We start from the raw sequence: 25418 nt of genomic DNA, 5'->3' as shown, positions 1-25418 counted from the left end.
CCGTCCACCAATCTATAATCATTTTTATATATATATTTTGTTTAACTCCTGCTAGAATTCTGTTGTGTTTCTCTCACCACTTTCATTCTCTAAACTGAAGAAGGAAAACATAATAAAAAAAGAAAAATGATTATATATTTCGTCTTTAAATATTACTAATACTGATTTAACCCTTTGTGATGCTTGTTGAAGCCCCGCCGTGTCACATGATGACACTCACACTGATTTCATTCACAAATATATACAACTGTCTTTGTTAATAAAGCAGACAATACATAATGCATACATATGTGTGTATGTATCTATGTGTTATATGTACGTGTGTGTGTGTGTGTGTGTGTGTGTGTGTGTGTGTGTGTGTGTGTGTGTGTGTGTGTGTGTGTGTGTGTTACATACATATATATATATATATATATATTTATTTGTGTGTGTGTCTAACACACACACACACACATACATACATACATACATACATACATACATACATAGACACACACAAGCACATACTGTATGTATGTGACATACACATATACATACACAGTATACAGTACTATTTTTCTAGTAAAATAGGTTCAGGACATCAGGGTCTGGGGGTGGAGCTAGTAAAAAAAACAACACATATCTCCAATTATATATATATATATATATATATATATATATATATATGTGTGTTGTAATAATTGCAGGCGTATTTTTGTAATGAGATTTGGTGTTGCAATGCTAATTACAGAAACATTACATATTGCATATGGCTAAAGGGGCTATTATGGCATCTTGTGTTGGTGCCCTCATGGGGTGTAATCTTCATTCTATTTCCTTCTTTTCAGTGGATAATGTTCAGCCACATGAGTGTTGAGAAATCGTATAAAACATCTCCAGCGTATTGTTATCAGTCTTTTTGTGAAATGGAATACCTTCCCAAAGGCAGCGTATTCTAAATCAAGTCAGAGGCTCGCTGGTCTCCGGTCTACTATTAAAAACTTAGATAACTGCAGCTGTGTTATTCTTGTAAACATTCCCTTATCTGGTTCATATTAAAAAAAACTTTTTCCCCTCCACCGCAGTTCAGAACAATGATGAGAATCATCGGTGTCAAAGAGTAGTAGCTCCATCTATTTATTTATATAGACTCAGCAGACATAGGTGAATTTAGGTTTAATATCACACCCGTTTGATGCTTCATGTTATTTCATATATTAAATATCCAGTTCTCGAAACCCTAAAGTGTCTTTTTTTTATATTCCTGCTTAAGACTTGGCCCAAAAATAATTGCTTGCAAGTGAGACGTAAAATAGAAAAGGAACCATTTCCCAAACATCCAGTTATGGAGAGATAATCATTAAGGAACCAAAAGAGTCAAAGCTGAAAACCAATAACAAGAGGCTATAGGAACACTCCCTGCACTAGTTATAAATCTGTGCAAGTGTGCCCCTTCATAGTGTACTTATTAGCCGTAAATGGCCTGGAAATGGTTATATTTAGGAAACATCCCTCTTTACTTTCAAAGTGTCCCTATTATGGGTATAATAAATAGTTTGTGTGTATGGCTTCCAAAAGTGTGAATTCATCTCCCAAAACGTTACCATTCACTGTTTTCCATCAAGTGTTTTAGTGACGTTAACTGGCTATATACTCCGAGCTGTGTTTCATTGCAATTCATGTTTGAAGGTCTGCTGAGCTTCATGAATCCCGAATGTAGCTATGATTGCAAGAGAAGGCCACTAAGACACCAAACAACCATTGCTTTATATAAAAGGTCTACTAGGAAAAGGAAAAACATGTCATATGATCATCAGAACTGCAAATAGTTCAAAGTAAACGGCTATTGTGTTGTGGAAAACTTTTTTCCTATGCACACAAACGTCTTGGCCTAAATTTAATAGCCTGAGAATTGCAGGCTGTACGGGACTTTGGGGACTATTCAGACTTGCCCATAGTTAACAAGAAAATCGCAAACGGATGATTTTTGGGCAACTGCGCATTCACTGCAGCCACAATGCGCAGGTGTAGACTTTAACTATGCGATTGCATCCCGGAAAGAATGCAATCACATGGTGATTGACAGGCGACGGGCGGTCTGGGGTGGCATTGCGGGGGACTGTCGCGGGAAATGCAGGCATGTCGTAGCCATTTTTGGGGCGGCCCGATGATGTTGCCTTCGCTACCTGTGATCGGAAACATGACGGCGGTGCCCCTGCCCGGGGGTCATCCTCTAGTTGAGGTTTTTATAATGCGATCGCAATTGAAATGTGATCGCATCGCGTAGCGGCGTCACATATGCTCGGCAGCTTGCCCTGTGATGGGTGGCCCCCAGCATGTGATTTTAGTGGTCACAGTTTTTGCTAAAATAGCAAAATCTGTGACCAACTCTGAATAACGCCCTTTGTGCAAGTATTGTTGTATTTTTAAAGCGGCAATCATTTACACCGCAGAGCTAACCTGGTTTTGCCATGTAAATGATTGTCACTTTAAAAATACAGCAATATTCGCAAAATGGGGGTTATTCCGAGTTGATCGCTCGCTAGCAGTTTTTAGCAGCCGTGCAAACACATAGCCGCCGCCCACCAGGGAGTGTATTTTAGCTTTGCAGGAGTGCGAACGCTTGTGCAGCAGAGCGCCTGCAAAATCGTTTTGTGCAAAACAAGAGTAGCCCTGTAGTTACTCTTCATGTGCGTTGATTCTAACGATGGAGGGACGACTTTTGACGTCACACACCCGCCCAGCGAACGCCCAGCCACGCCTGCGTTTTTTCTGCCACGCCTGCGTTTTTCTAAGCACTCCCTGAAAACGGTCAGTTGACACCCAGAAACGCCCTCTTTCTATCAATCTCCTTGCGGCCGGCTGTGCGATTGGAATCGTCGCTAGAACCAGTGCAAAACCACAATGGACTTTGTACCCGTACGACGCATGTGTGCATTGCGGAGCATGCGCAGATTAGCCGTTTTTTTCATTGATCGCTACGCAGCGAACAACGGCAGCTAGCGATCAACTCAGAATGACCCCTCAAAGCTCCATAGAGTCTGCAACTCGCAGACTATTAAATTAGCCCCCTGTCTTTAAGAGTATTGAAGCACACTCTGGGAACCTCTCTTAAGGGACCTATTTAGAGATATATTTATCATTAAATATTTACAGTCTGACAGCAATTATTAAGGATCCCCTAGATGTACTATGGAGGGATCGCAGCATATATATCCGATATCCTCTGCAATCCACTCTACCGTTCACAAATGCAACCCCCATAGCTTTCTATGGGGGCTGCTGTGCTGACACATTTAGCAAGCTCTGGCATGGGAAGCCCTTAGTCCAGGCATGTCCAAACTGCGGCCCTCCAGCTGTTGAGAAACTACACATCCCAGCATGCCCTGACACAGCTTTAGCATTCTCTGACAGCAAAACTGTCAGGGCATGCTGGGATATGTAGTTTCACAACAGCTGGAGGGCCGCAGTTTGTACATGCCTGCCTTAGTCTATATGTTAGCTTACATCAGTGTTTTAGTATTAGTGGCAGGCCTTTTTAGTTAAACATGACAGAGATTGTGGCTTCTAATAGCCATGAGTGATCAGTTTCTTATCCAGATGTAGACTTGCCAGCTCTCGTGGATCTACAAATCCCATCCTTCAATGCAAGGTATCTTGTGCTTTACCTCTGTGCAGTAGTATAGAAAGGACTTTCCATTACTTATAAAGATTCATAGGTTAATGACAGAGATATTTGTGCAACTATCTAATACCAATTGCTAATTCGTTTTCATATTGTGGTTTATTTAAAAGTAAATGCACAACAGCTCAATAACCACATATTCGAGCACCTAGTTAAACATATACAACATCTACTGTGTGTGACCGCTGTATACGTATATTCTTACCTTTTCACCTTTGCATATGTCAGCGTAAAGTTGGTCATCTTCTGGGCAACCATGAATATTCATGAGTATTAATGAGAGTGAATTCCTTATGGGCCTGCAGGAGCATGCTCAGACTTTCCCTAAGAATCATCCTCTGACATCATCCAGCTGCCAGCTTAAAGCAGATTGGCTCTGAGTGATCACATGACATCATGTTGGGATGTTGGTGCTTATTCCAACATTTAGCTAATTTAAACAACACCTTAATTTTAATGTTGTGTTCTATTAACTACACTGCCGTTATGCTTTTACTCAGGGTATACTATTGTTAGATACATGACATTGTATTAACATAGTGTAAATATTAACATTGTTGCACTTAAACCCAATACCAGCCAATTAGATACCTGCTTCTAACAGTCTAGTATATACAAGCTTAGGTCTGATTCAGAGACACTTTGCCTTTGGTTACAGCATGTGTTTTTTCCTGTTACGGTCATATTGCGCTTGTACTTACCAAAAATGCTACAATTACATTCTTCCCACAATTAGTCAGTTCTGAATTGGGACATGGGGGCGTGGGTGTGGACTTATCATAGTGGGTGTGACCAGGCACTCATGGGGTGTGTTCAGTGTCGGACTGGGGCATGAAGGGTCTACCGAGGAAATACAGTGATAGGAGCCCATGGTTAAAGGTGTCTCCAGAGGGGGTGTGACCAGCTACCACAGACATTTGGCTAACCATTAGAGAGTACATGGTCTGGGCCAATTGATAAATATATATATATATATATATATATATATATAGTGTTCATTCTAGCACCCTGCACCTTTCAAAATCCATGCAGTTCTTCTTTCCTGCCTGGGGTGTCGCTCTCTGCTCTGGTGCTTCTCAAAACACTCTGGTCTGTATCTCAGCACTGAAATACAGACCAGAGTGTGCTGAGAAGCACCAGAGCAGAGAGTGACACCCCAGGCAGGAAAGAGGGACTGCACATGTTTTGAAAGGTGCAGGGTGCTAGAATGAACACTATATATATATATATATATATAGTATGTACTGCTAATGCGTGCATAATAATGTATCCGATTAATAACAGCAATGCACTGTAGATAATACACCATAGTCATGTGCAGTATAAGGTAACATGTATAATGTATAAGTCAGATGCATACCTCCTAACTTCTCATTTTGGTAAATAGGGGCGTGACTTCATGGTGGAGACATGGCCATGTTGGTAGGGGGCGTGACCTCACGGCAAGAGCCACGCCCACAGGCCACGCCCCCCATTTAGATCAGTATGAGGTCATGAAGAGCGCTCAGTGAGCTGGTGACCATGACCCCTGTCCCTCTCTGTCGGGAATAGACTCTGTGCGCATGTGCACAGCATCTATTCACTGCTGCTCTACTCAGCAGCGACTGACAGGGGTGATCTCCCAACTGCCCCACCCCACCGCGAGCGGGAGGGAGGGACAGCGGGACAGACCGTGAAAAACGGGACTGTCCCGCCAAAATCGTGACAGATGGGAGGTATGCAAATCTGGAACCTGATACCTAGAGGAAGAGGTGGGCCCCATACACGGTGGGGCCCACCAGGGGGGATTCCCCCTGTACCCCAGTCCAACCCTGGGTGTGTTTAGCACTTCTCAAATGCTAGAATGTTTAGAACCACGGCTCTGGTTATATCCGCATAAGATGCCCCCTCACTCTCTGTAGCTGCACAGAGACCTCTATAGGGCGCACAGTCAGTCACACATTATGTACAGATTGTCATATGGTGCAGACTGCTTCTCCCTATAGACAGAGTCTCTGCAGATACAAGAGTAATATTGTCTCAGATGTGGCTACCAGGGGATGAGTTCATCCTGAATAATAGTGATGTGACTGCTCGCTATTCAGGAGACTCACTTCTGAGAGCTGTAACCTTTGGGATATGACTGTACAGTATACACCACTTGGCTGTGTCACTCATTCCCTTGAAATCAGTCTCTTAGGCGCTCCAACAACTGAGAGGCTTGATTTGGATTACTGACTCCTCAGTTGTCCCCACTCACTTTATAACCACACCTCCGCTCCCTTACTTCAGGGACACTGGGTTTCCTCTGGCAATTCACAGCACCACTATCAGACCTTGTACTTGGCACCCAAAACACCGGCCTGGTATAAACTTACATTCTCACTTACATCCTTTTCCTGTTCTCTTTCTTGGACAAATACATAGAATAACTGTCTCCCTCTCTAGCCCGCCCCCCCTCTCTCTCTACCTCTCCCCATCCCCCCTCTCCCTCTCTCTCACCCCCCCCCCCCCCCTCTCTCATCAAAAGCCACTATATCAATACCTTTCATCGAACTCTGAAAAAAAATGAATGTTTTCATAGTTTGCTTGCGGAAATCAACAGCATCTTCAGATGGCATTGTTTCCAGAGCTCCGCTACGTCCTATAAGAAGGAGGTCTGGGCTTGTGAAGAGGGATCCCCACCTACTCAGTGAGTGACCTGCGGCTATGCACACGGGGGTGGTAAGTGACACTGCTACTTCTGCAGCAGCGTTCCTTATTGCAGTGACAGCTAAGTTTGGTAGCAGCTGTCCTGGCATCGGAGCAATACTGAGTTGCTCCGGCAATTAAATTAAATATCCGTCTGGTCCCCGATGTTGAATAGGCCCTTAGACGCCTTACTGTCCAGCAATGGCCGCTATATCAGTACTTGGTCATCTGTGCCATCCTCGGATTCCATGCTCGTGTTCTAGGGAATAGTTTTGCTTTCTTTCACCCCCACTCTTGGCACTGCGGAAAGTATGAATAGAAATGGGGAGGGAGCGGGTAAGATTTAAAACTGACCTGTCCATTACCAGACGTTGCATGGGCCAGATTATGATTCATTATATTGTAGTCTATCAACTAAGTATAAGTAGAGAAATTAGTGAGGCATGAGGCACCAATTCCTGATAGGCTGGCAAGTGTCTCAACTTACACAAAGACTGCGTCTACTGCGTGTACTTCATAACATCACCACGTCTGTGTCTGATTGGTTAGTCCACTGCGTGTACCTCATTACATCACCACATCTGTGTCTGATTGGCTACTTTGGCTCAGTGCAATTTTGCACATAAATGTAGCTAGTTAATAAGTGATCCGGACTGTCTGACTTCACTACAGCTTGTTGCTTATTGGTTGCTATAATTTACTGCACATTTGCACTTTGTGAATAATAAGCCCCCCCCCCCCCTGAATATTTTTTCCGCTATGTGAATCATTTCAAAGTCTAGAAGAAAAGAGAAATGTATCACATCCCATTTCCAATTTTCTACAGCAAAACTTCCTTTCACCTGTCCCAAATATGGAACACAGTGTGGTTCTAATTTAGAGGCATCAGTCAGAGCCTGATTATAGAACAGGAAATTAGAGGATTAAACTGTCTGGTTAAACTTCCTCCAGTTATCAGAAACTCAGCAATTCTACTGCTGTATACTTTCTCCTGGGTCACATATTTCCTACTATGCACACTGCCACTCATGGACAGTATATTGCACAAAAGTGTGTGTGAGTGGGGTGGGGATGGGGTCATACATTAAATAGCGTGGAAATAGATATAGTAATAATGTCCCCCAGAGGAGTGGGTCTCTGTGAAGACTCCGGACGGGTCCCCTCCTCTGCACGGCGTAATAGTCTCCGGCATTGTGGCAGAGTCTACTGCGCATGCGCAGGTCTACAGAAACATGGCGCCCGCCATGTTTAGGAGACCAATTTCGCTACTGCGCGTGTGCGGTGGCAGTTTTGGCCGACGGGGGATTCCATACAGGTAAGTATTCAAATATGGGTGCAGTGTGTGCGGTATGGGGCCCCCCTAGACCCTGGGGCCCATGTTCACCCATTATAGAAACGCCAATGGTTCTCCCACGCATAGCCAAATCATTTGTTAGGCAACCTAGGCTCTAGACTAGGGCCCTGCAGGCAGTGAGTGGCCCAAATTACCCTAGCCTCATTTTTTTTCTCCCAAATGGGGATGGTAAGAGGTATCCAATCCAGCATTCTGCATCAGGGCCCATTACACCATATTATTATTCCAGACACCAATTGAAATAGATGAGGATGTTAATTACATTGGCGCAGTTAGACAAAAAATGGCCCTGTCCTTCCGCACATTGGGCCTGGTATGTCCGCAAACCCGATTATGTCACAGCCGGATGATTACTGTCCAACTGGCTTCGGCATCATGCTTCCTGGGGCCATGCTGCGCAGACGTGGCGCTGCTTAGTAGATCAATAACCGACTGATCTGTGACCGACGCAGCATCTTTTCACGCATCTGCTGGAACTCGCGAAGCCGCCAGTGGGCGTCTCAATACAAATCCAGGCGGCTGCGGCATGAGCATATTTTCGCACAGTCTCTGCGTACACATTCACAGCAGCAAATGCATTTACGTCTCTGAAACAGGACCATTATTATAATTATACAGGTCGGGGTGCTGTTCTGGAAACAGTATCCAGATGATAGATCCACACTGCCTAGTGGACAGTCAATAGGTAGACACCATATTGCCGACATGCGTTATTTAGACAGGTACAGAATGTTGACAGATGAAAGGCACATCATGACATCACTCCGAGGGGAGGGGCCTACTGCACCGGGAAGTACAGCACTGCCTGGAGCGTCCTCAGGATGCGCTGCGTGACTATACAAGCGGCAGAGCGAGTGCCCGCAGCACTCAAAGGACGCACCGGGCAGCTGGCCGCAGTGCGCCGTGCTTTACGTGCAATTCTGAATCAGGTATGTATCAATCTTAAACCTGATACAGTTGTGTTTGGTAATATTATATTTCTTTCTGCTGCCAAGCAGTGACCAGTTATACCCCATCACAAAACCAACATCAAGGGGGTATTTGCATGCAAATTAGGCATGTATCAGGGCAGTACTGATCACGGGTGGTCATTCCGAGTTGTTCGCTCGTTGCCGATTTTCTCTATATTGCGATTAGTCGCTTACTGCGCATGCGCAATGTTCGCAGTGCGACTGCGCCAAGTAAATTTGCTATGCAGTTAGGTATTTTACTCACGGCATCATGAGGATTTTTCTTCGTTCTGGTGATCGGAGTGTGATTGACAGGAAGTGGGTGTTTCTGGGCGGAAACTGGCCGTTTTATGGGAGTGTGCGGAAAAACACTGCAGTTTCTGGGAAAAACGTGGGAGTGGCTGGAGAAACGGGGGAGTGTCTGGGCGAACGCTGGGTGTGTTTGTGACGTCAAACCAGGAACGAAACTGACTGAACTGATCGCAGTGGAGGAGTGTCGAGCTACTCAGAAACTGCTAAGAAATTTCTAGTCGCAATTCTGCTAATCTTTCGTTCGCAATTCTGCAAAGCGAAGATTCACTCCCAGTAGGCGGCGGCTTAGCGTGTGCAATGTTGCTAAAAGCAGCTAGCGAGCGAACAACTCGGAATGAGGGCCACTGGGTAGTCAATAATATTCTCTTTTTAAAAAAAATTTTTTTTATTTCCGTGCTTCTTTGTCTTTACCAATCATCACTTTTCTCCAAAACTGTAATGTAGGAGGATATGTAAAGTTGGGGCAGACATACGTTTACAGGGTGCACCGCTACTGATTAGCGGCGGAGCTCGTTACAGGTCCAACTATAAATGTTACCCTAAGCCAAGCTGGCCAGAGGTGATCACTTACCACTGCACTACCTGAAAGACAGGAGGTGCCGCCTCTCAGACAGCATTGTGTAACCAGGGCTGTGATGCAACAGGGAGGAAAACAACAGAGACCGGGACGGGTATTAAACGTGGGACAGTGGGAGTTACTGTATTTAGGTGCTCATTCCGAATTGTTCGCTCGCTGCCGATTTTCGCTATGCTGCGATTTGTTGCTAAATGCGCATGGTACGCAGCGCGCATGCGCTTAGTTATTTAACTAAAAACTTAGTAGATTTGCTGGTGTTCGTGCAACGCTTTTCAGTTGCACTGCTGATCGGTGAATGATTGACAGGAAAGGGGCGTTTCTGGCAGGTAACTGAGCGTTTTCCGGGAGTGTGCTAAAAAACGCAGGCGTGTCAGGGAAAAACGCGGGAGTGGCTGGAGAAACGGGGGAGTGGCTGGCCGAACGCAGAGCGTGTTTGTGACGTCAAACCAGGAATGAAACGGACCGAGCAGATGACAATCTAGGAGTAGGTCTGGAGCTACTCAGAAACTGCTAAGAATTATTTAGTAGCAGTTCTGCTAATCTTTCGTTCGCTATTCTGCTAAGCTAAGATATACTCCCAGAGGGCGGCGGCCTAGCGTGTGCAATGCTGCTAAAAGCAGCTAGCGAGCGAACAACTTGGAATGAGGGCCTTAGGGTCTAAAATAAAGAGGTGGGCGCTATAATCGTACACATGTGGCAAATATGTTTTATGTGTATACATTGCATACATTATATATCACTGCAGATACTGGAACCTGCATTTAGTATACAATAAAACATCTCTCTGTGACTGACAATGCATTATGCGCAGGGCCCTCTGGTGTCCAACACCCCCCTTCACTGATGCCCCCCCCCTCCCCCCCCCCATTGCCGTCTCTCTCTCTTCCCATGTGCATCTAACTTTCAGCTTAGCGGCATATTCTCCTTCTGAGAATGTGGCACTGGTCTTTGAAGTCATAGCAAGGTTCCACCTTCCCAACTAATTACCAACATGTAGGAGCTAGCACTGTCATACGCAAGAAGCTGCCAGCTACTGTCCCTCCTTATCATTGGCCAGTGCATAGTGTACCGTCAGTCCAGGGCAATTTACCAATCTGTGCCAACTCCCATCATGATGTCACGCTAAGGGGAGAGGGCTGCCGCCACCAGGAAGACGAGCACTGCCCAGAGTGTCCTTAGGGAGCCCCGGGTATCTCTACAGACTTCCAGTCACTCCGGGTAATTCTGCAGCAGCTCTAATGGTCACAGGGTGCTGTCCCAGGAACTCTGCAGGCCAAAATCAGGTGACGCTCCCTAGATCCTGTGCAGTGGCGGCAGAACCGCTTGCTCACTCTGGGTTACAGGCAGCCCTGGAATAGTGAAAGGGTACCATGGTGAAAATAAAGACACTGAATTGGTTAAAATAAACCACTTGTCTACGGTTTATTGAAACCCATCCCCTCCAGAATTTGGCACCCTGGTAGAATGCCTAGGTTTGCCCTGCCTGCCCATTGTGTGCATGTTTCATAAGGCAGGAGCTACAGTACCCCTGAATGAGGAACGTGACATTGCAGTGCAGGAAGAAAAGGCTTTTGTGCCATTCTTCACATTGCTCCGCACACTCACAGATGACCCCCCCAATGTATGAGGATGTGGCGATGCAGGTCATGTGACTGCGGCTTGCAGCTCTGCGCATTGAAACCACTATCTGTCCTTATGTTTAAGCCGCAGTCCCACATCCACAGCCCCGCGGTCAGACCTCACGGTATCTGCACTTTGAAATGCGCCATCTGAAAACTCTTCTGGGTTCTCTGTGAAATTACTTAATGGGCTCATGCCCGTGCCCAACATATAGGTGTCCGCAGTACAAAGCCACTGTGACATTTGGTAATTGCTGCAATAACGTGCGCATGAAATGAAAACGTCTACCCCAATTACGTCAAAGAGCTGATCCATCTGGAATGAGCTTAACCCCTTCCAGAGCAGAAAACCAGCAGGCACTTGTTGGGGCAGACGCATGAGGCCTCAGGGCTGATATAGGAGCCATGTCACCCGTACATGCTGTACAGTATATGTGTCATGGGCAGACAAAGCTGGACTCTACCGACATTTATTATCATTTCATGTATTCACATTTATTTGTATAGCAACAGCATATTCCATTGCACATTACAAATGGGTACAAAACAGTAATAAATGAGACTGCGTAATAAAAACTGAGAGGTAAGAGGGATGCAAATATATAATCACATATACAGACACGTGTATTTCATGTACTACGTTGTGTATACTCTGCGCTGTGATTTTCAATATACTTCAAGTTCTGCACCGTTTTCACGTAACTAGGGCCGTGTGTAAAACAAAGGGGGGAATTCAGACCTGAACGCTCACTGGCGTTTTTTGCAGCACTACGACCAGGTCAGAACTGCGCATGCGTATGCACCGCAATGCGAAGGTGCGTCGCATGGGCACAAAGCGGATCGTTGCTGTGCGATGGGTTTTACGAAGAATCCATTCGCACAGTCGATCGCAAGGAGATTGACAGGAAGAAGGCGTTTGTGGGTGTCAACTGACCGTTTTCTGGGAGTGGTTGGGAAAACGCAGGCGTGTCCAAGCGTTTGCAGGGAGGGTTCCTGACGTCAATTCCGGCCCCGGACAGGCTGAAGTGATCGCAGCGGCTGAGTAAGTCCTGTGCTACTCAGAGACTTCACAAGATCTTTTTGTACCACTCGGCTGCACATGCGATCGCACACTTGCACAGCTAAAATACACTCCCCCGGTAGGCGGCAACTATGCGAATGCAGGACTGCAAAAAATAGCTCTGAATTACCCCCAAAATCTGCTTCCGTAAACAAACATGCATTAATTAACCTGAATTTATTGGCATGTACACGCCCTCATGTGACTTTCACTATATCCATTGCTTAATCTTTCTGCCTTCACTCTGTGCTTCTTAGCAATGAATGTTTAGCATCATTCAGATATGGTTTTTTTTTTATTGCCCGGGTTACAACGCAGATCTGCAGCACTCTATAACTCTTTGGGGCATATTTATCACAATCCGCTTCTCAGATGCAGACGGGTTGAGATAAATACGACCAAAATCACATTGCGATAATTGAGTACATCGCAAGGATGTATCAGTTATGGCATTCAGGGATAGAGCCCTTCCGTTTACATTTACCACCCCGGTGATCGCTGAGTCTCTCCACCGTGCAGATGGTCGCGGGGTCCTGCTCTGCGACCCCAGTCAGCTGTGCTGTAAAAATGGGTATGGGTCGTTGGGTCGACTCAACTTAGGTCGACAGTCATTAGGTCGACCACTGAAGGTCGACATGGGCAATAAGTTGACATGCACTAGGTCGACAGGTGAAAAAGTCGACACAAGTTTTTGGACAGTTTTTGGTGTCGTTTTCTTCGTAAAGTGACGTGAAACCCCAATTACTGCACCCTGTCCCCTCGCATGGCTCGCTTCGCTCTCCATGCTTCGGGCAAGGTGCCTCACTCCGCTACCGCTGTGATCGGCACAGTTTACCGTTCCAATCGTAGTCCACGTGGATCGTCAACTATGGAAAAATCCAAAAAATGTAATTAAAAAAAGTGAAAAACTCATGTCGACCTTTTGACCTGTCGACCTAGCACATGTCGACCTAATGACTATGTAGACCTATTGACCATGTCGTCGGTCAGTGGTCGACCTAATAACTGTCGACCTAAGTTGTGTCGACCTAGCGACCGTATCCCGTAAAAACCGGCATCTCAAATTACAGCAAAGGTCGGTTCTAGGCTGTAAACTGAGATTCTGGTTTACAGCACAGCTGACCGGGGCTGCAGAGCAGGAGCCCGGAGACCAGCTGACCAGAGGAGAGAGCGCACCGATCGCTGGACCCCTGGGTACAGGTAGGTATTTGTTGTTTGTTTTTGTTTTGTTTTACAGTGTGAAAAAGACCCTTTTTCACATTATTTAGTAAAAGTGATTTTGATAGATATGCCTCAAACCGTGTCGTCATATCCCAGGCAATAAAACAAACAAATGGAAGTCACAGTAATAATGCCATGCAAACTAAACGTAAAGAAAGTCTGTGTGGTTTGGTGGTTGCCTGTCTGTAACGTTATGCAAAGCCTTACTCTGGTATACAGCTGTGCATACGAATGAGCAGGGATTGAGAGGGCAACTGTCAGTCGTGGTCATTCCGAGTTGATCGCTAGCTGAGTTTGTTCATTGCGCAGCGATCAGGCTAAAAAAATGGCAGTTCTGCGCCCCAGGCACAACGAACGATGTAGTTTTGCACAGGATCTAGCAAAGCTTTTCAGTCGCACTGCTGGCCACAGAGTGATTGACATGAAGTGGGCGTTTCTGGGTGGCAACTGCCCGTTTTCAGGGAGTGTGCTGAAAAACTCAGGCGTGCCAGAGAATAACGCAGGCGTGGCTGGGAGAACGCTGGGCGGGTTTGTGACGTCAAATCCGGAACTGAATAGTCTGAAGTGATCGCAAGCGCTGAGTAGGTTTTGAGCTACTCTGAAACTACGGAAAAAAAATTTGTAGCCGCTCTGCGATACAACCGTTCGCACTTCTGCTAAGCTAAAATACACTCCCAGTGGGCGGCGGCATAGCGTTTGCACGGCTGCTAAAAACTGCTAGCGAGCGATCAACTCGGAATGACCCCCAATGTCCATAGGAGCTGAAATGCTGATTGGTGCGCTAGATTCTGTGATCCGAAGATGCATGAACATTGGTCATCCGAGTAACCCTCGTATTACAGTATATGGAGGAGACCTTGGACTGCACACCCGGGGCGAGATGTAATGGAGACCGAGCTCACCCGACATGCAGGCCGAACTTGAAAGTTTTTAAAGAGGCAGTCAATCTGCAGTTCCCTCTGTCAGGGCCAGTAAAGCTGTACAAGAGCCTCAGCATGCCTCGAAAACAGGGTCAACCCGCCCCTGAAAACGCCCATGTTTATGTACGTAAACCATCGGGATTGCATATATCTCTGAATTAGGTTCATTGACTGGTCGCTATTAACACAGGGCAGGCAATCATCGCCAGGTGAACCTGTTCCACTTCTTTTAACACACGATGCAGGACATCAAAATGGGCAGTGCTGTGAGATTGGGAGACTGCACAGTGATTGGCTGACGCCGCACAGAGATTCAGTAGGGAATGGTCTGCACTCAACATGTAATTGCTCAATTAGCTGCAGCTGATGTGACAAGTCTTGACGATAGCGTGTCCAAGAAGAACAAGATATCACTTCATATTGTGACAAACCAATACTGCCATTTATTTTGATTGCGATTAGGCTGTACATGTTATCAAGGGGCAAGGTCCATCCTTACACTAGGGAGGATTTGTTACAGTGAGTGCAGAAAAACACATGGCATGTACTAACATGGAGCCTAATTCAGACCTGATCGCTAGGCAGCGATTTTTGCACTGCTGTGAGCACATAGTCGCCGCCTACAGGGGGAGTGTATTTTTGCTGTGCAAGTGTGCGAACGCATGTGTAGCAGAGCTGTACAAACAGATCTTGTGCAGTCTCCGCACAGCCCAGGACTTACTCAGACGCCGCAATCGCTTCAGCCTGTCCGGGGCCGGAATTGACATCAGACACCCGCCCTGCAAACGCTTGTACACGCCTGCATTTTTCCAACCACTCCCTGAAAACGGTCAGTTGACACCCACAAACGCCCTCTTCCTATCAATCTCCTTGCGATCACCCGTGCGAATGGATCCTTCGCACAAACCCATCACTGAGCGGCGATCCCCTTTGTACTTGTGCGACGCGCCTGCGCATTGTGGTGCATATGCATGCGCAGTTTAGACCTGATCGCCCACTGTACAAAAACGCAGCCTAGCAATCAGGTCTGAATTAGGCCCCAGGCGCAGACAGATCCTTGCGGATATCTGTAAACTGTGCATGCATTGTAGAAAGTATTCGCAGACTGCGCATGCGTCGCTGCACCATGAATATGCACATGGACGCAGACTAAAAGTGAGGACGAGCTGATCTGGCATTGACCACTGGGATCCTGCCTTGAAGTTCAGGGAACTGATTCGTCTCATTTTTACCCAGAATGGGTGTGTTTGAAACACATGCACTTTAAAGTTTTCAGCCCTACCCCCTAGTAAGGAAGATTTAATAGCACAGTTACCGATTTCGTGCACCTCGAACCTCAGGCATTGCCTTTCCGTGTGTTACACTGGTCAGACACAACATTCTATGCAACCGGCCCTGGAGTCTGTAATGCTTTAGTAGAAGAGACAAGGATTGTGTCTGTGGCACATGACCATTTCCATCCGCAAAGTGAGTCTTCAATTTTCAAAAATTGTTATTCGTCAGTCTTCGGTACTATCCCATTATGGGACCTTCGAACAATTTTATTAAAAGTTTCATACACAAGTGTCACAAGTAACAAAAACAGACCCAGTGTCCCCTCACTCACAACTCATTTGCGCTATTAGGGGCATTTTCATGTTAATTATCAGGAGCATAGGTAATCAGTGGGGGTGAGGGAGCATTTGCCATCTGCAGATGGCGAATGTTCCCGTCATCAAGCTCCGAAAATATTGTTTTTTTCACCGTATTTACTGTACATGTAAAGACAGCGTCCTGTCTGATGGTGAAACCCCTCTATATGGCATCATCTTAGATCCAATACTTGGAGCCACCTGTACATATTTGATCAGCATCTTAACAATATATCCGTGGAGGTCAGTAGCAATATTCGGGGAAGTCACCAGTGCCTGATGCTTATGAGCTGTAGTTTGAGGCAGCAGTACCAGGCCAGGGGATAGACGCAGCAGGAACACTTGCTCCAAGTCTTCTTTAACAGCAAGAGGACCTTGCTCTTCCGTGGCCCTTTTGCTTACATTTAGGCATTGGACAAGGCGGTAGGAGAAATTTGGACCACAGGGCATTTCTATACAGAATGTGCAAGGGTCACATCTAGGTAAGTAAACAAATGGATGGAAGGGACTCTATAGGAGTCTCCCCAATGGTAACGTCAGGGTGAGGGCCGAAGCTGAGGCCCAAATAAATTAAGGTAACCTGTTTCAACATCCCAAATAGATTAGCTTCCTTCTGACCCTTCCCATAGCTCCCGTATGCTCACTCGATTTCATCCTCTCATGTCCTGCGTCTACCGCCTGACACATACACAAACATACTCGTCCCTGGGTAAGTATGTTTTCAATTATCCGTTAATAATATATTATGATTCCAAAGGAGAAGTAAGACGGCAACGCCAGATTTCATGGTCTAAACAAACCATATGTGAGGGATCTAATTCATAAAACGCTGTCAGCATTGTATGCGCGGTGCAAAGTGACAAGGAAAACACAGCCAGCATCTTTTTGTTTTAATAAATGTGTCTCTACGTGACATATGTTCTAACGAGAAATCTATTATCATGTCTTCCACTATTACAGAAATCAGAGGAGACTTTTCAAACGTTTTGTGAATGTTGCCTGAAACTATTATGGTTCAGGATGTAGAAACCTTATAGAATATGTACAATATATATATACCGTACAGAACTGGGGCCCAAATGTATTAAGCCTTAACAAGAGATAAAGGCCCTCATTCTGACCTGATCGCACGCAGCATCTTTTTGCTGCCCGTGCGATCAGGTAGACGCCGCCTACGTGGGAGTGGATTTTTGCAAAGCAAGGCTGCGATCGCTTGTGCACCGAGCTATGCAAAAAAGTTTTGTGCAGAATAGGAGTAGCTCTGGACTTACTTACCAGATGTGATCACTTCAGCCTGTCAGGTCCCGGAATTGATGTCAGACATGCGCCCTCCAAACGCCTCGTCACACCTGCGTTGGACTCGCCACTCCCCGAAACCGGTCAGCTGTCGCCCGGATCCGCCTTCCTGCTGTCAATCTTCTTGCGATTGTCGCTGCGACCGATTTCTTCAGAGTTCTCACCGTTGCCCGGCAACAGCCGTCGCCGGCCAACGACACGCCTGCACATTGCGGCCGCAGCACATGCGCAGTTCCGATCCGATCGCACGGCTGCGAAAAAGTGCAGCATGCGATCGGGTCGGAATGACCCCCACAGTAGAGACAGATAAAGTATCAGCCAACCAGCTCCTAACAGTATTTTTTCAAACACAGCCTGTGACATGGAAGTTAGGAGCTGATTGGCTGGTACTTTATCTCTCTTTATCCGTCTCCACTGTATCACTTTTTAAGTCTCAATACATTTGGGCCTCTTTTCACGAGAGCCAAGGGTAAAGAATTCTCCCCTGCCTGTATCAGTGACTCTCACTTTTTGATGTCGGAGTTATAGGTCGGCCACTATTGGTCTACAGGCATTAGGTCGATATGGTCAACAGGTCGCCATGACAATAGTTGACACAGCATATAGTCGACATGCGGTTTAAATAAAATCCTATTTATAGCTTTTTCCATACTTTACCATCCACATGGACAACAATTGGGAAGGGTAACCGGTGATGAGCGCAATGGTTGTGGAGCGAGGCACCTTGCTAGAAGGGCGAGGGGATGCGGTACACCACAGGTTCTCAAACTCGGTCCTCAGGACCCCACGTGGTCCATGTTTTGCAGGTCACCTGTAGAGTTTTCAAATGTGGCAGTTGGTGATACACAGTGCAGCTGCTGGGTGACCTGGAAAACGTGAACCGTGTGGGGTCCTGAGGACCCAGTTTGAGAACCACTGCGGTACACTAATTGGGGGTTCCATGTGCTAAAAGTTTAGAATTGATGCCCCAAAAACCTGGAAAAACAAAAAATCAAGTCGACCTTTTTATGTGTCGGACATTTTCAAGTTGTTATTTTGCTTGTGTCGCCCTTTTTCTCATATATCTACAAGTGGAAAGGTAGGAGAATCCGGGCGCTTCAAGAACTATAAAAGCAGCCTTTTCACAAGCTTCGGGGGATCTACCCCAAAAGAGCCTACTAGACTTTTGGAGACAATTGGAGGAGGTGTGGAAAATGACGCTACAATACGTGGATGCGCAATGTATTAGACGTGATGAATTGGCGATGAGTCAAAGATTTCGTCTTGTTGGTTATTGTACTTAGTAACTCATTTGTTGGTGTGGCAAATCCACTTTATAGTGGCAATGTGTAGCGTTGTTTAGAACAAAGGTGAACGTGATACAGTATTTGGCTGGTATCAGAAGCTCATTAAGACGTGAAACAGATGGAGGAATCTAATGAGGCAGTTCGTACCTCACTTACATAAATATTATGTTAAGGACACATATCAAGGTATCTTTTACCTGTGAATGTAGGTCGGATTTCAGAATATCACTTTTCAAAACGAATGAGGAGGTTCATACCGCACTTACACAAAAAGGGTGTAATAGACACATATCAAGGTGCCTTTGTGTGCAAAATTGTTGCACCTTGATACATGTCATTGTCACCTTATCTGTGTGAGGTACGAACCTCGGGGGTCATTCCGACCCGATCGCTCGCTGCAGTTTGTCGCAGCGCAGCGATCGGGTTGGTACTGCGCATGTGCTGGCTCCGCAGTGCGCCGGTGCATGGCAGCCGTCGTTGCCTAGCGATCGCCTCTGAGGCAGAGGCGGTCACTGGGCGGGAGGGGGCTGGTCGGCGACGTTAAGCCGCCGTTTAGGGGGAGCATTCCGGCCAACGCAGGCATGGCCGGACCGTTGGAGGGGCGGGCCGCGGCGGCTGCGTGACGTCACATGCAGCCGCTGCGGCCTGGGGAGCGACGAGTAGCTCCTGGGCCAGCACGCTAAAGCTGCGCTGGTTGGGAGCTACTCTTGAAGTGCAAAGGCATTGCCGCTATGCGATGCCTTTGCACTTCTGCGTGGGGGGCCGGCACTGACATATGGGGCGGACTAGCCCTGTGCTGGGCATCCCCCCGCATGTCAGTGTGAATGATCGTAACTGTGCTAAATTTAGCACAGCTACGATCAACTCGGAATGACCCCCATTATGCACTGTTTTGCAAAGTAACAACCAAGATTATAGCTACATCCCCGAATTGACTCCATACTGTATAGGCGGGGAATGGGTCTATGTTATTCTATCAGATTTTACATACCGTGGGTTCGCTGAAGTTGGTGTACATAACGGATTAAGGGGATAGGAAAAGAAGGTCTTAGAAAGCAAAGTATATACAGTAAGTGCTATTTGACGATGGGTCTATTTTAAATTTGGGAGCTTTCAGGAACCAGGGGAGGTCATCTATTGGTCAGTTCTGTAACCGAGACGTAGAGGCGCGACAGTTTTCGCGCAACTGTTTCCTCCTGGCAGTTTACCCTCTGGCCCTGTCCTTTTGCCATCTCCTCGGAAACAGAAGTACAGAGAGATCAGGCAGCTGTAATCCCTGGTTGTATCATTACTCTGCTCCTGAGTTTAATCAACTGCAAATTCCATTAACTTCCTACAGAGTGAAAGCAGAGACAGGGGCTCTCACGGGCCAGCCAGCAGTCAGGTGCAGCGTTAGGCATCCCTTTCAGGTGTTCTTGCCTCTCGCAGGCACTGCCGAGATCAATGGGGATCGCTATAAAGATCGGCTTTGTCCAGGATCCCAGTAGATACTGCTTACATTCATCGCGCACACAAAAGACGCTTTAACTGCTTCAACGCCGGCCGAGCAGACGGCCTGCATGGCTTTCATTTATCCCAGAGACACATGCAGATTGATAAATGACTGACTGCTCCGATCATTATACTATTATATTACTAATCCTCTAGCTGCCCATGGAAGTATTATTTCCTCTTGCTGTTTCCCTATACTTTCAGCACCTACCAAATAGATTGCAAGCTCTTAGTTGCAGATTATTTGTGAGTCTGTTTTTCATTTTCTCAGCTATTATACTTTTGGATTAAAGTACAAATATGTGAATTGATCTGAGGGCACTGCCCACTGACAATCAGCCTGTAAGTACACGTTAAAGGGGGTAATTCAGAGTTGATCGCAGCAGCAAATTTGTTAGCAGTTGGGCAAAACCATCTTGCACTGCAGGGGGGGCAGATGTAACATTTGCAGACAGAGTTAGATTTGGGTGGGTTATATTGTTTCTGTGCAGGGTAAATACTGGCTGCTTTATTTTTACACTGCAATTTAGATTTCAGTTTGAACACACCCCACCCAAATCTAACTCTCTCTGCACATGTTACATCTGCCCCACCTGCAGTGCACATGGGGGGTCATTCCGACCTGATCGCACACTGCCGTTTTTCGCAGCGCAGTGATCAGGTCACTACTGCGCACGTGTATGCACCGCAATGCGCAGGCGCGTCGTAGGGGTACAAAGCGGATTGTTGCTGTACGATGGATTTAACAAAGAATCCATTTGCACAGCCGATCGCAAGGTGATTGACAGGAAGAAGGCATTTGTGGGTGTCAACTAACCGCTTTCAGGGAGTGGTTGGAAAAAACGCAGGCGTGTCCAAGCGTTTGCAGGGAGGGTGTCTGACGTCAGTTCTGGGACCAGACAATCTGAAGTGATCGCAAGGGCTGAGTAAGTTCAGAGCTAAAAAAAAAGAGATTGATGGGGATAAAGAAACAGCGCACTAGGTTGTCTTTTCTTCTCTTTATTTCTATAAGTTCAGAGCTACTCAGAAACTGCACAAACTGTTTTTGTACTGCTCGGCAGCATGAGCGTTCGCACACTTGCACAGCTAAAATACACTCCGCTGTGGGCGGCGACTATGCATTCGCACGGCTGCTAAAAACAGCTAGCGAGCGATCAACTCGGAATAAAATGATCACTTTACTTTTACATTTCGCAGGATTTGCTCATATCGAAGTCCCTGTGCATGAATTTTGTTACAACCCGGCGAAATATAGGCCCATATTTATCAAGCCTTGGAGAGTGATAAAGTATTAGCCAACCGGCTCCTAACTGCCATGTTACAGGTTGTGTTTGAAAAATGACAGTTAGGAGCTGATTGGTTGGTACTTTATCACCGTGCAATTTATCACTCTCCACGGCTTGATAAATCTGGGCAATAATTTGATGTTGCCATGATAAGCGGCTATAAGAAATTATAATTATGGAGCATAATCCTGATCATTAGTATATAGGGCCCCTGGAGCAATTTTATGGAAGAGGACATCTATCAACCTTAGAGAGAGATAGATAGAGTGGAGAGAGATAAAGGGGTCTATACACAAAGCAGTGAAAAGTGTGGAGAAGTGAGTCGGTGAAGAAGTTGCAAATGGCAACCAATCAGCATTGAAGTCACATTTATAATTTGCATACTATACAATTTTACGGAGCAGCTGATTGGTTGCCCTGGGTAACTTCTCCACAGGCTCAATTCTCCACTCTTTTCACTGCTTCAAGAATAGACCCCAAAGTATCAGCCAATCAGCTTCTGCCATTTGACAGGCTGTTTGAAAAACAATAGTTATAAGCTGACTGGTTGTTACTTTATCTCTCTCTACTGCTTCAAAGTTTGATACATCTCTCCCCAGTCCTTATTTTCAGATTCTAAAGGGGTGCAACCTTTGACAAAAAGGTGTGGTTTGCGCAGATGAGGGTGTTGCCTGATTTGAATCGATTTTCTAATTGGGAATGTTCGTTGGTGTATCCTTATATTACCCAGGTCTAGAAGTTACTCTGCGTGGACATAAGTACATTGGGAGCAGGGCCCTTGTGGCGTCTCGGGCGAAAAAATAGGGGCGTGGCTTCATGAAGGGCGTGGTCAGTTATGCCCCCAGTAGTATTGCCCCCAGTACAGTTGTTGTGCCTCCTAGTTTGTGCCCCCAGTAGTATTGCCCCCAGTAGAGTTGTGCCCCTTAGTTTGTGCAGCTTACAAAAAAAAAAATGAATACTCACCATCCCCACTTCTGATTCCCGACTGCTGCTGCCCTCCATATCCGGCGTGCCGGCGCCGCTTCTCTGATCTATGGGAGAGACGTCATGACGTCTCTCCCATAGCACCGCATAGACACCAGAGGTCAATCATGACTTCTAGCTATGTGCCGTTTCACAATGCAGTGCGGTGCGCGATGACTTCATCGCGCACCGCACAGCACTGGGGGGCACCACCAGTAGCGGATCTTGCCACGGCTGAGGCACCTTCCGGAAGGCGGCGCCCCGGGCAAAAATCCTGCGTGCCCGTAGCAAGATCCGCTACTGATTGGGAGTTTCCTGTTGCCATAGATTCCATAGAGGCGCCATGCCAGTTGTGGGGCCCCAGTATGATGGGACGTTGCAGCGCTTTGTAGGGGACAAGGCCATTGCACGTTGTAAATTTCATCCCATACTGTGTAATAGCTGTCATGTTACAGACAGTTGTAGATACCTGCTAGTTATAAGCTGATTGGTTGCTATGGGCAACTTCACCTGTCCTGTTTAGATGATTTGATACATTCCCTCCTGATCATATAACTGTTAGCTCACTTATATAATTAGACACTATGGGGTAAATTTACTAAGATTCGTATTTTCCAGATTCAGGTCAAAGTTCAATCACGAATGACATCGACAGTGTAAAATTGCAACTTTTTAAATTGATTACGATGGATTTACTAAGCTGTCGTATTCGGGTTTTTCTTTTCTTCCGATGTCGATGTCATTCGTGGTTTTTTACCTATTTTTACGGCAGTGATTAGCAAAACACTGCCGACTTTTTTTACAATCAATCTCGGCCGGATCTGTGTGATCCGTGCTGGGGTTTATTTTATTTTTATTTTTAATTAAACACTGTAAAATAATAAAAAAAAATGCGTGGGGTCCCCCCTCCTAAGCATAACCAGCCTCGGGCTCTTTGAGCCGATCCTGGTTGCAAAAATATGGGGGAAAAAATGACAGGGGTTCCCCCATATTTAAGCAACCAGCATCGGGCTCTGCGCCTGGTCCTGGTCCCAAAAATACGGGGGACAAAAAGAGTAGGGGTCCCCCGTATTTTTAAAACCAGCACCGGGCTCCACTAGCTGGACAGATAATGCCACAGCCGGGGGTCACTTTTATATAGTGCCCTGCGGCCGTGGCATCAAAAATCCAACTAGTCACCCCTGGCCGGAGTACCCTGGGGGAGTGGGGACCCCTTCAATCAAGGGGTCCCCCCCCCCCAGCCACCCAAGGGCCAGGGGTGAAGCCCGAGGCTGTCCCCCCCCATCCAATGGGCTGCGGATGGGGAGGCTGATAGCCTTTGTTGTAAAAGAAAAGATATTGTTTTTAGTAGCAGTACTACAAGGCCCAGCAAGCCTCCCCCGCATGCTGGTACTTGGAGAACCACAAGTACCAGCATGCGACGGAAAAACGGGCCCGCTGGTACCTGTAGTACTACTACTAAAAAAATACCCAAAAAAAGACAAGACACACACACCGTGAAAGTATAATTTTATTACATACATACACACATACATACATACTTACCTTAAGTTCCCACGCAGGTCGGTCCTCTTCTCCAGTAGAATCCAAGGGGTACCTGTTGAAGAAATTATACTCACGAGATCCAGGGGTCCAGGCTCCTCGGGAAATCCAGGGGTAATCCACGTACTTGACAAAAAAAACAAAACGGTGTCCCGACCACGAACTGAAAGGGGACCCATGTTTGCACATGGGTCACCTTTCCACGAATGCCAGAAAGCCACTCTGACTTCTGTCTAAGTGGGTTTCATCAGCCAATCAGGGAGCGCCACGTTGTAGCACTCTCCTGATCAGCTGTGTGGTCCTGTCCTCACTGACAGGCAGCACACGGCAGTGTTACAATGTAGCGCCTATGCGCTACATTGTAACCAATGATGGGAACTTTCTGCCCTGCGGTTGACCTAAAGTGACGTCACCGCTGAGCAGAAAGTTCCCATCATTGGTTACAATGTAGCGCATAGGCGCTACATTGTAACACTGCCGTGTGCTGCCTGTCAGTGAGGACAGGACCACACAGCTGATCAGGAGAGTGCTACAACGTGGCGCTCCCTGATTGGCTGATGAAACCCACTTAGACAGAAGTCAGAGTGGCTTTCTGGCATTCGTGGAAAGGTGACCCATGTGCAAACATGGGTCCCCTTTCAGTTCGTGGTCGGGACACCGTTTTGTTTTTTTTGTCAAGTACGTGGATTACCCCTGGATTTCCCGAGGAGCCTGGACCCCTGGATCTCGTGAGTATAATTTCTTCAACAGGTACCCCTTGGATTCTACTGGAGAAGAGGACCGACCTGCGTGGGAACTTAAGGTAAGTATGTATGTATGTGTGTATGTATGTAATAAAATTATACTTTCACGGTGTGTGTGTCTTGTCTTTTTTTGGGTATTTTTTTAGTAGTAGTACTACAGGTACCAGCGGGCCCGTTTTTCCGTCGCATGCTGGTACTTGTGGTTCTCCAAGTACCAGCATGCGGGGGAGGCTTGCTGGGCCTTGTAGTACTGCTACTAAAAACAATATATTTTCTTTTACAACAAAGGCTATCAGCCTCCCCATCCGCAGCCCATTGGATGGGGGGGGACAGCCTCGGGCTTCACCCCTGGCCCTTGGGTGGCTGGGGGGGGGGGACCCCTTGATTGAAGGGGTCCCCACTCCCCCAGGGTACCCCGGCCAGGGGTGACTAGTTGGATTTTTGATGCCACGGCCGCAGGGCACTATATAAAAGTGACCCCCGGCTGTGGCATTATCTGTCCAGCTAGTGGAGCCCGGTGCTGGTTTTAAAAATACGGGGGACCCCTACTCTTTTTGTCCCCCGTATTTTTGGGACCAGGACCAGGCGCAGAGCCCGATGCTGGTTGCTTAAATATGGGGGAACCCCTGTCATTTTTTCCCCCATATTTCTGCAACCAGGATCGGCTCAAAGAGCCCGAGGCTGGTTATGCTTAGGAGGGGGGACCCCACGCAATTTTTTTTGAAAAAATAAGCACTTTCCCACCCCTTCCCACTGATATACATGCACGGATCTCATGGATCCGTGCATGCCTATCCAATCACGAATAAAAAAAGCAGGTCTGGTTTTTTTTA

Source organism: Pseudophryne corroboree, chromosome 9 (assembly GCF_028390025.1).
Source record: "Pseudophryne corroboree isolate aPseCor3 chromosome 9, aPseCor3.hap2, whole genome shotgun sequence".
NCBI classification, from domain to species: domain Eukaryota; kingdom Metazoa; phylum Chordata; class Amphibia; order Anura; family Myobatrachidae; genus Pseudophryne; species Pseudophryne corroboree.
Note: the sequence above shows the minus strand (reverse complement) of the source record.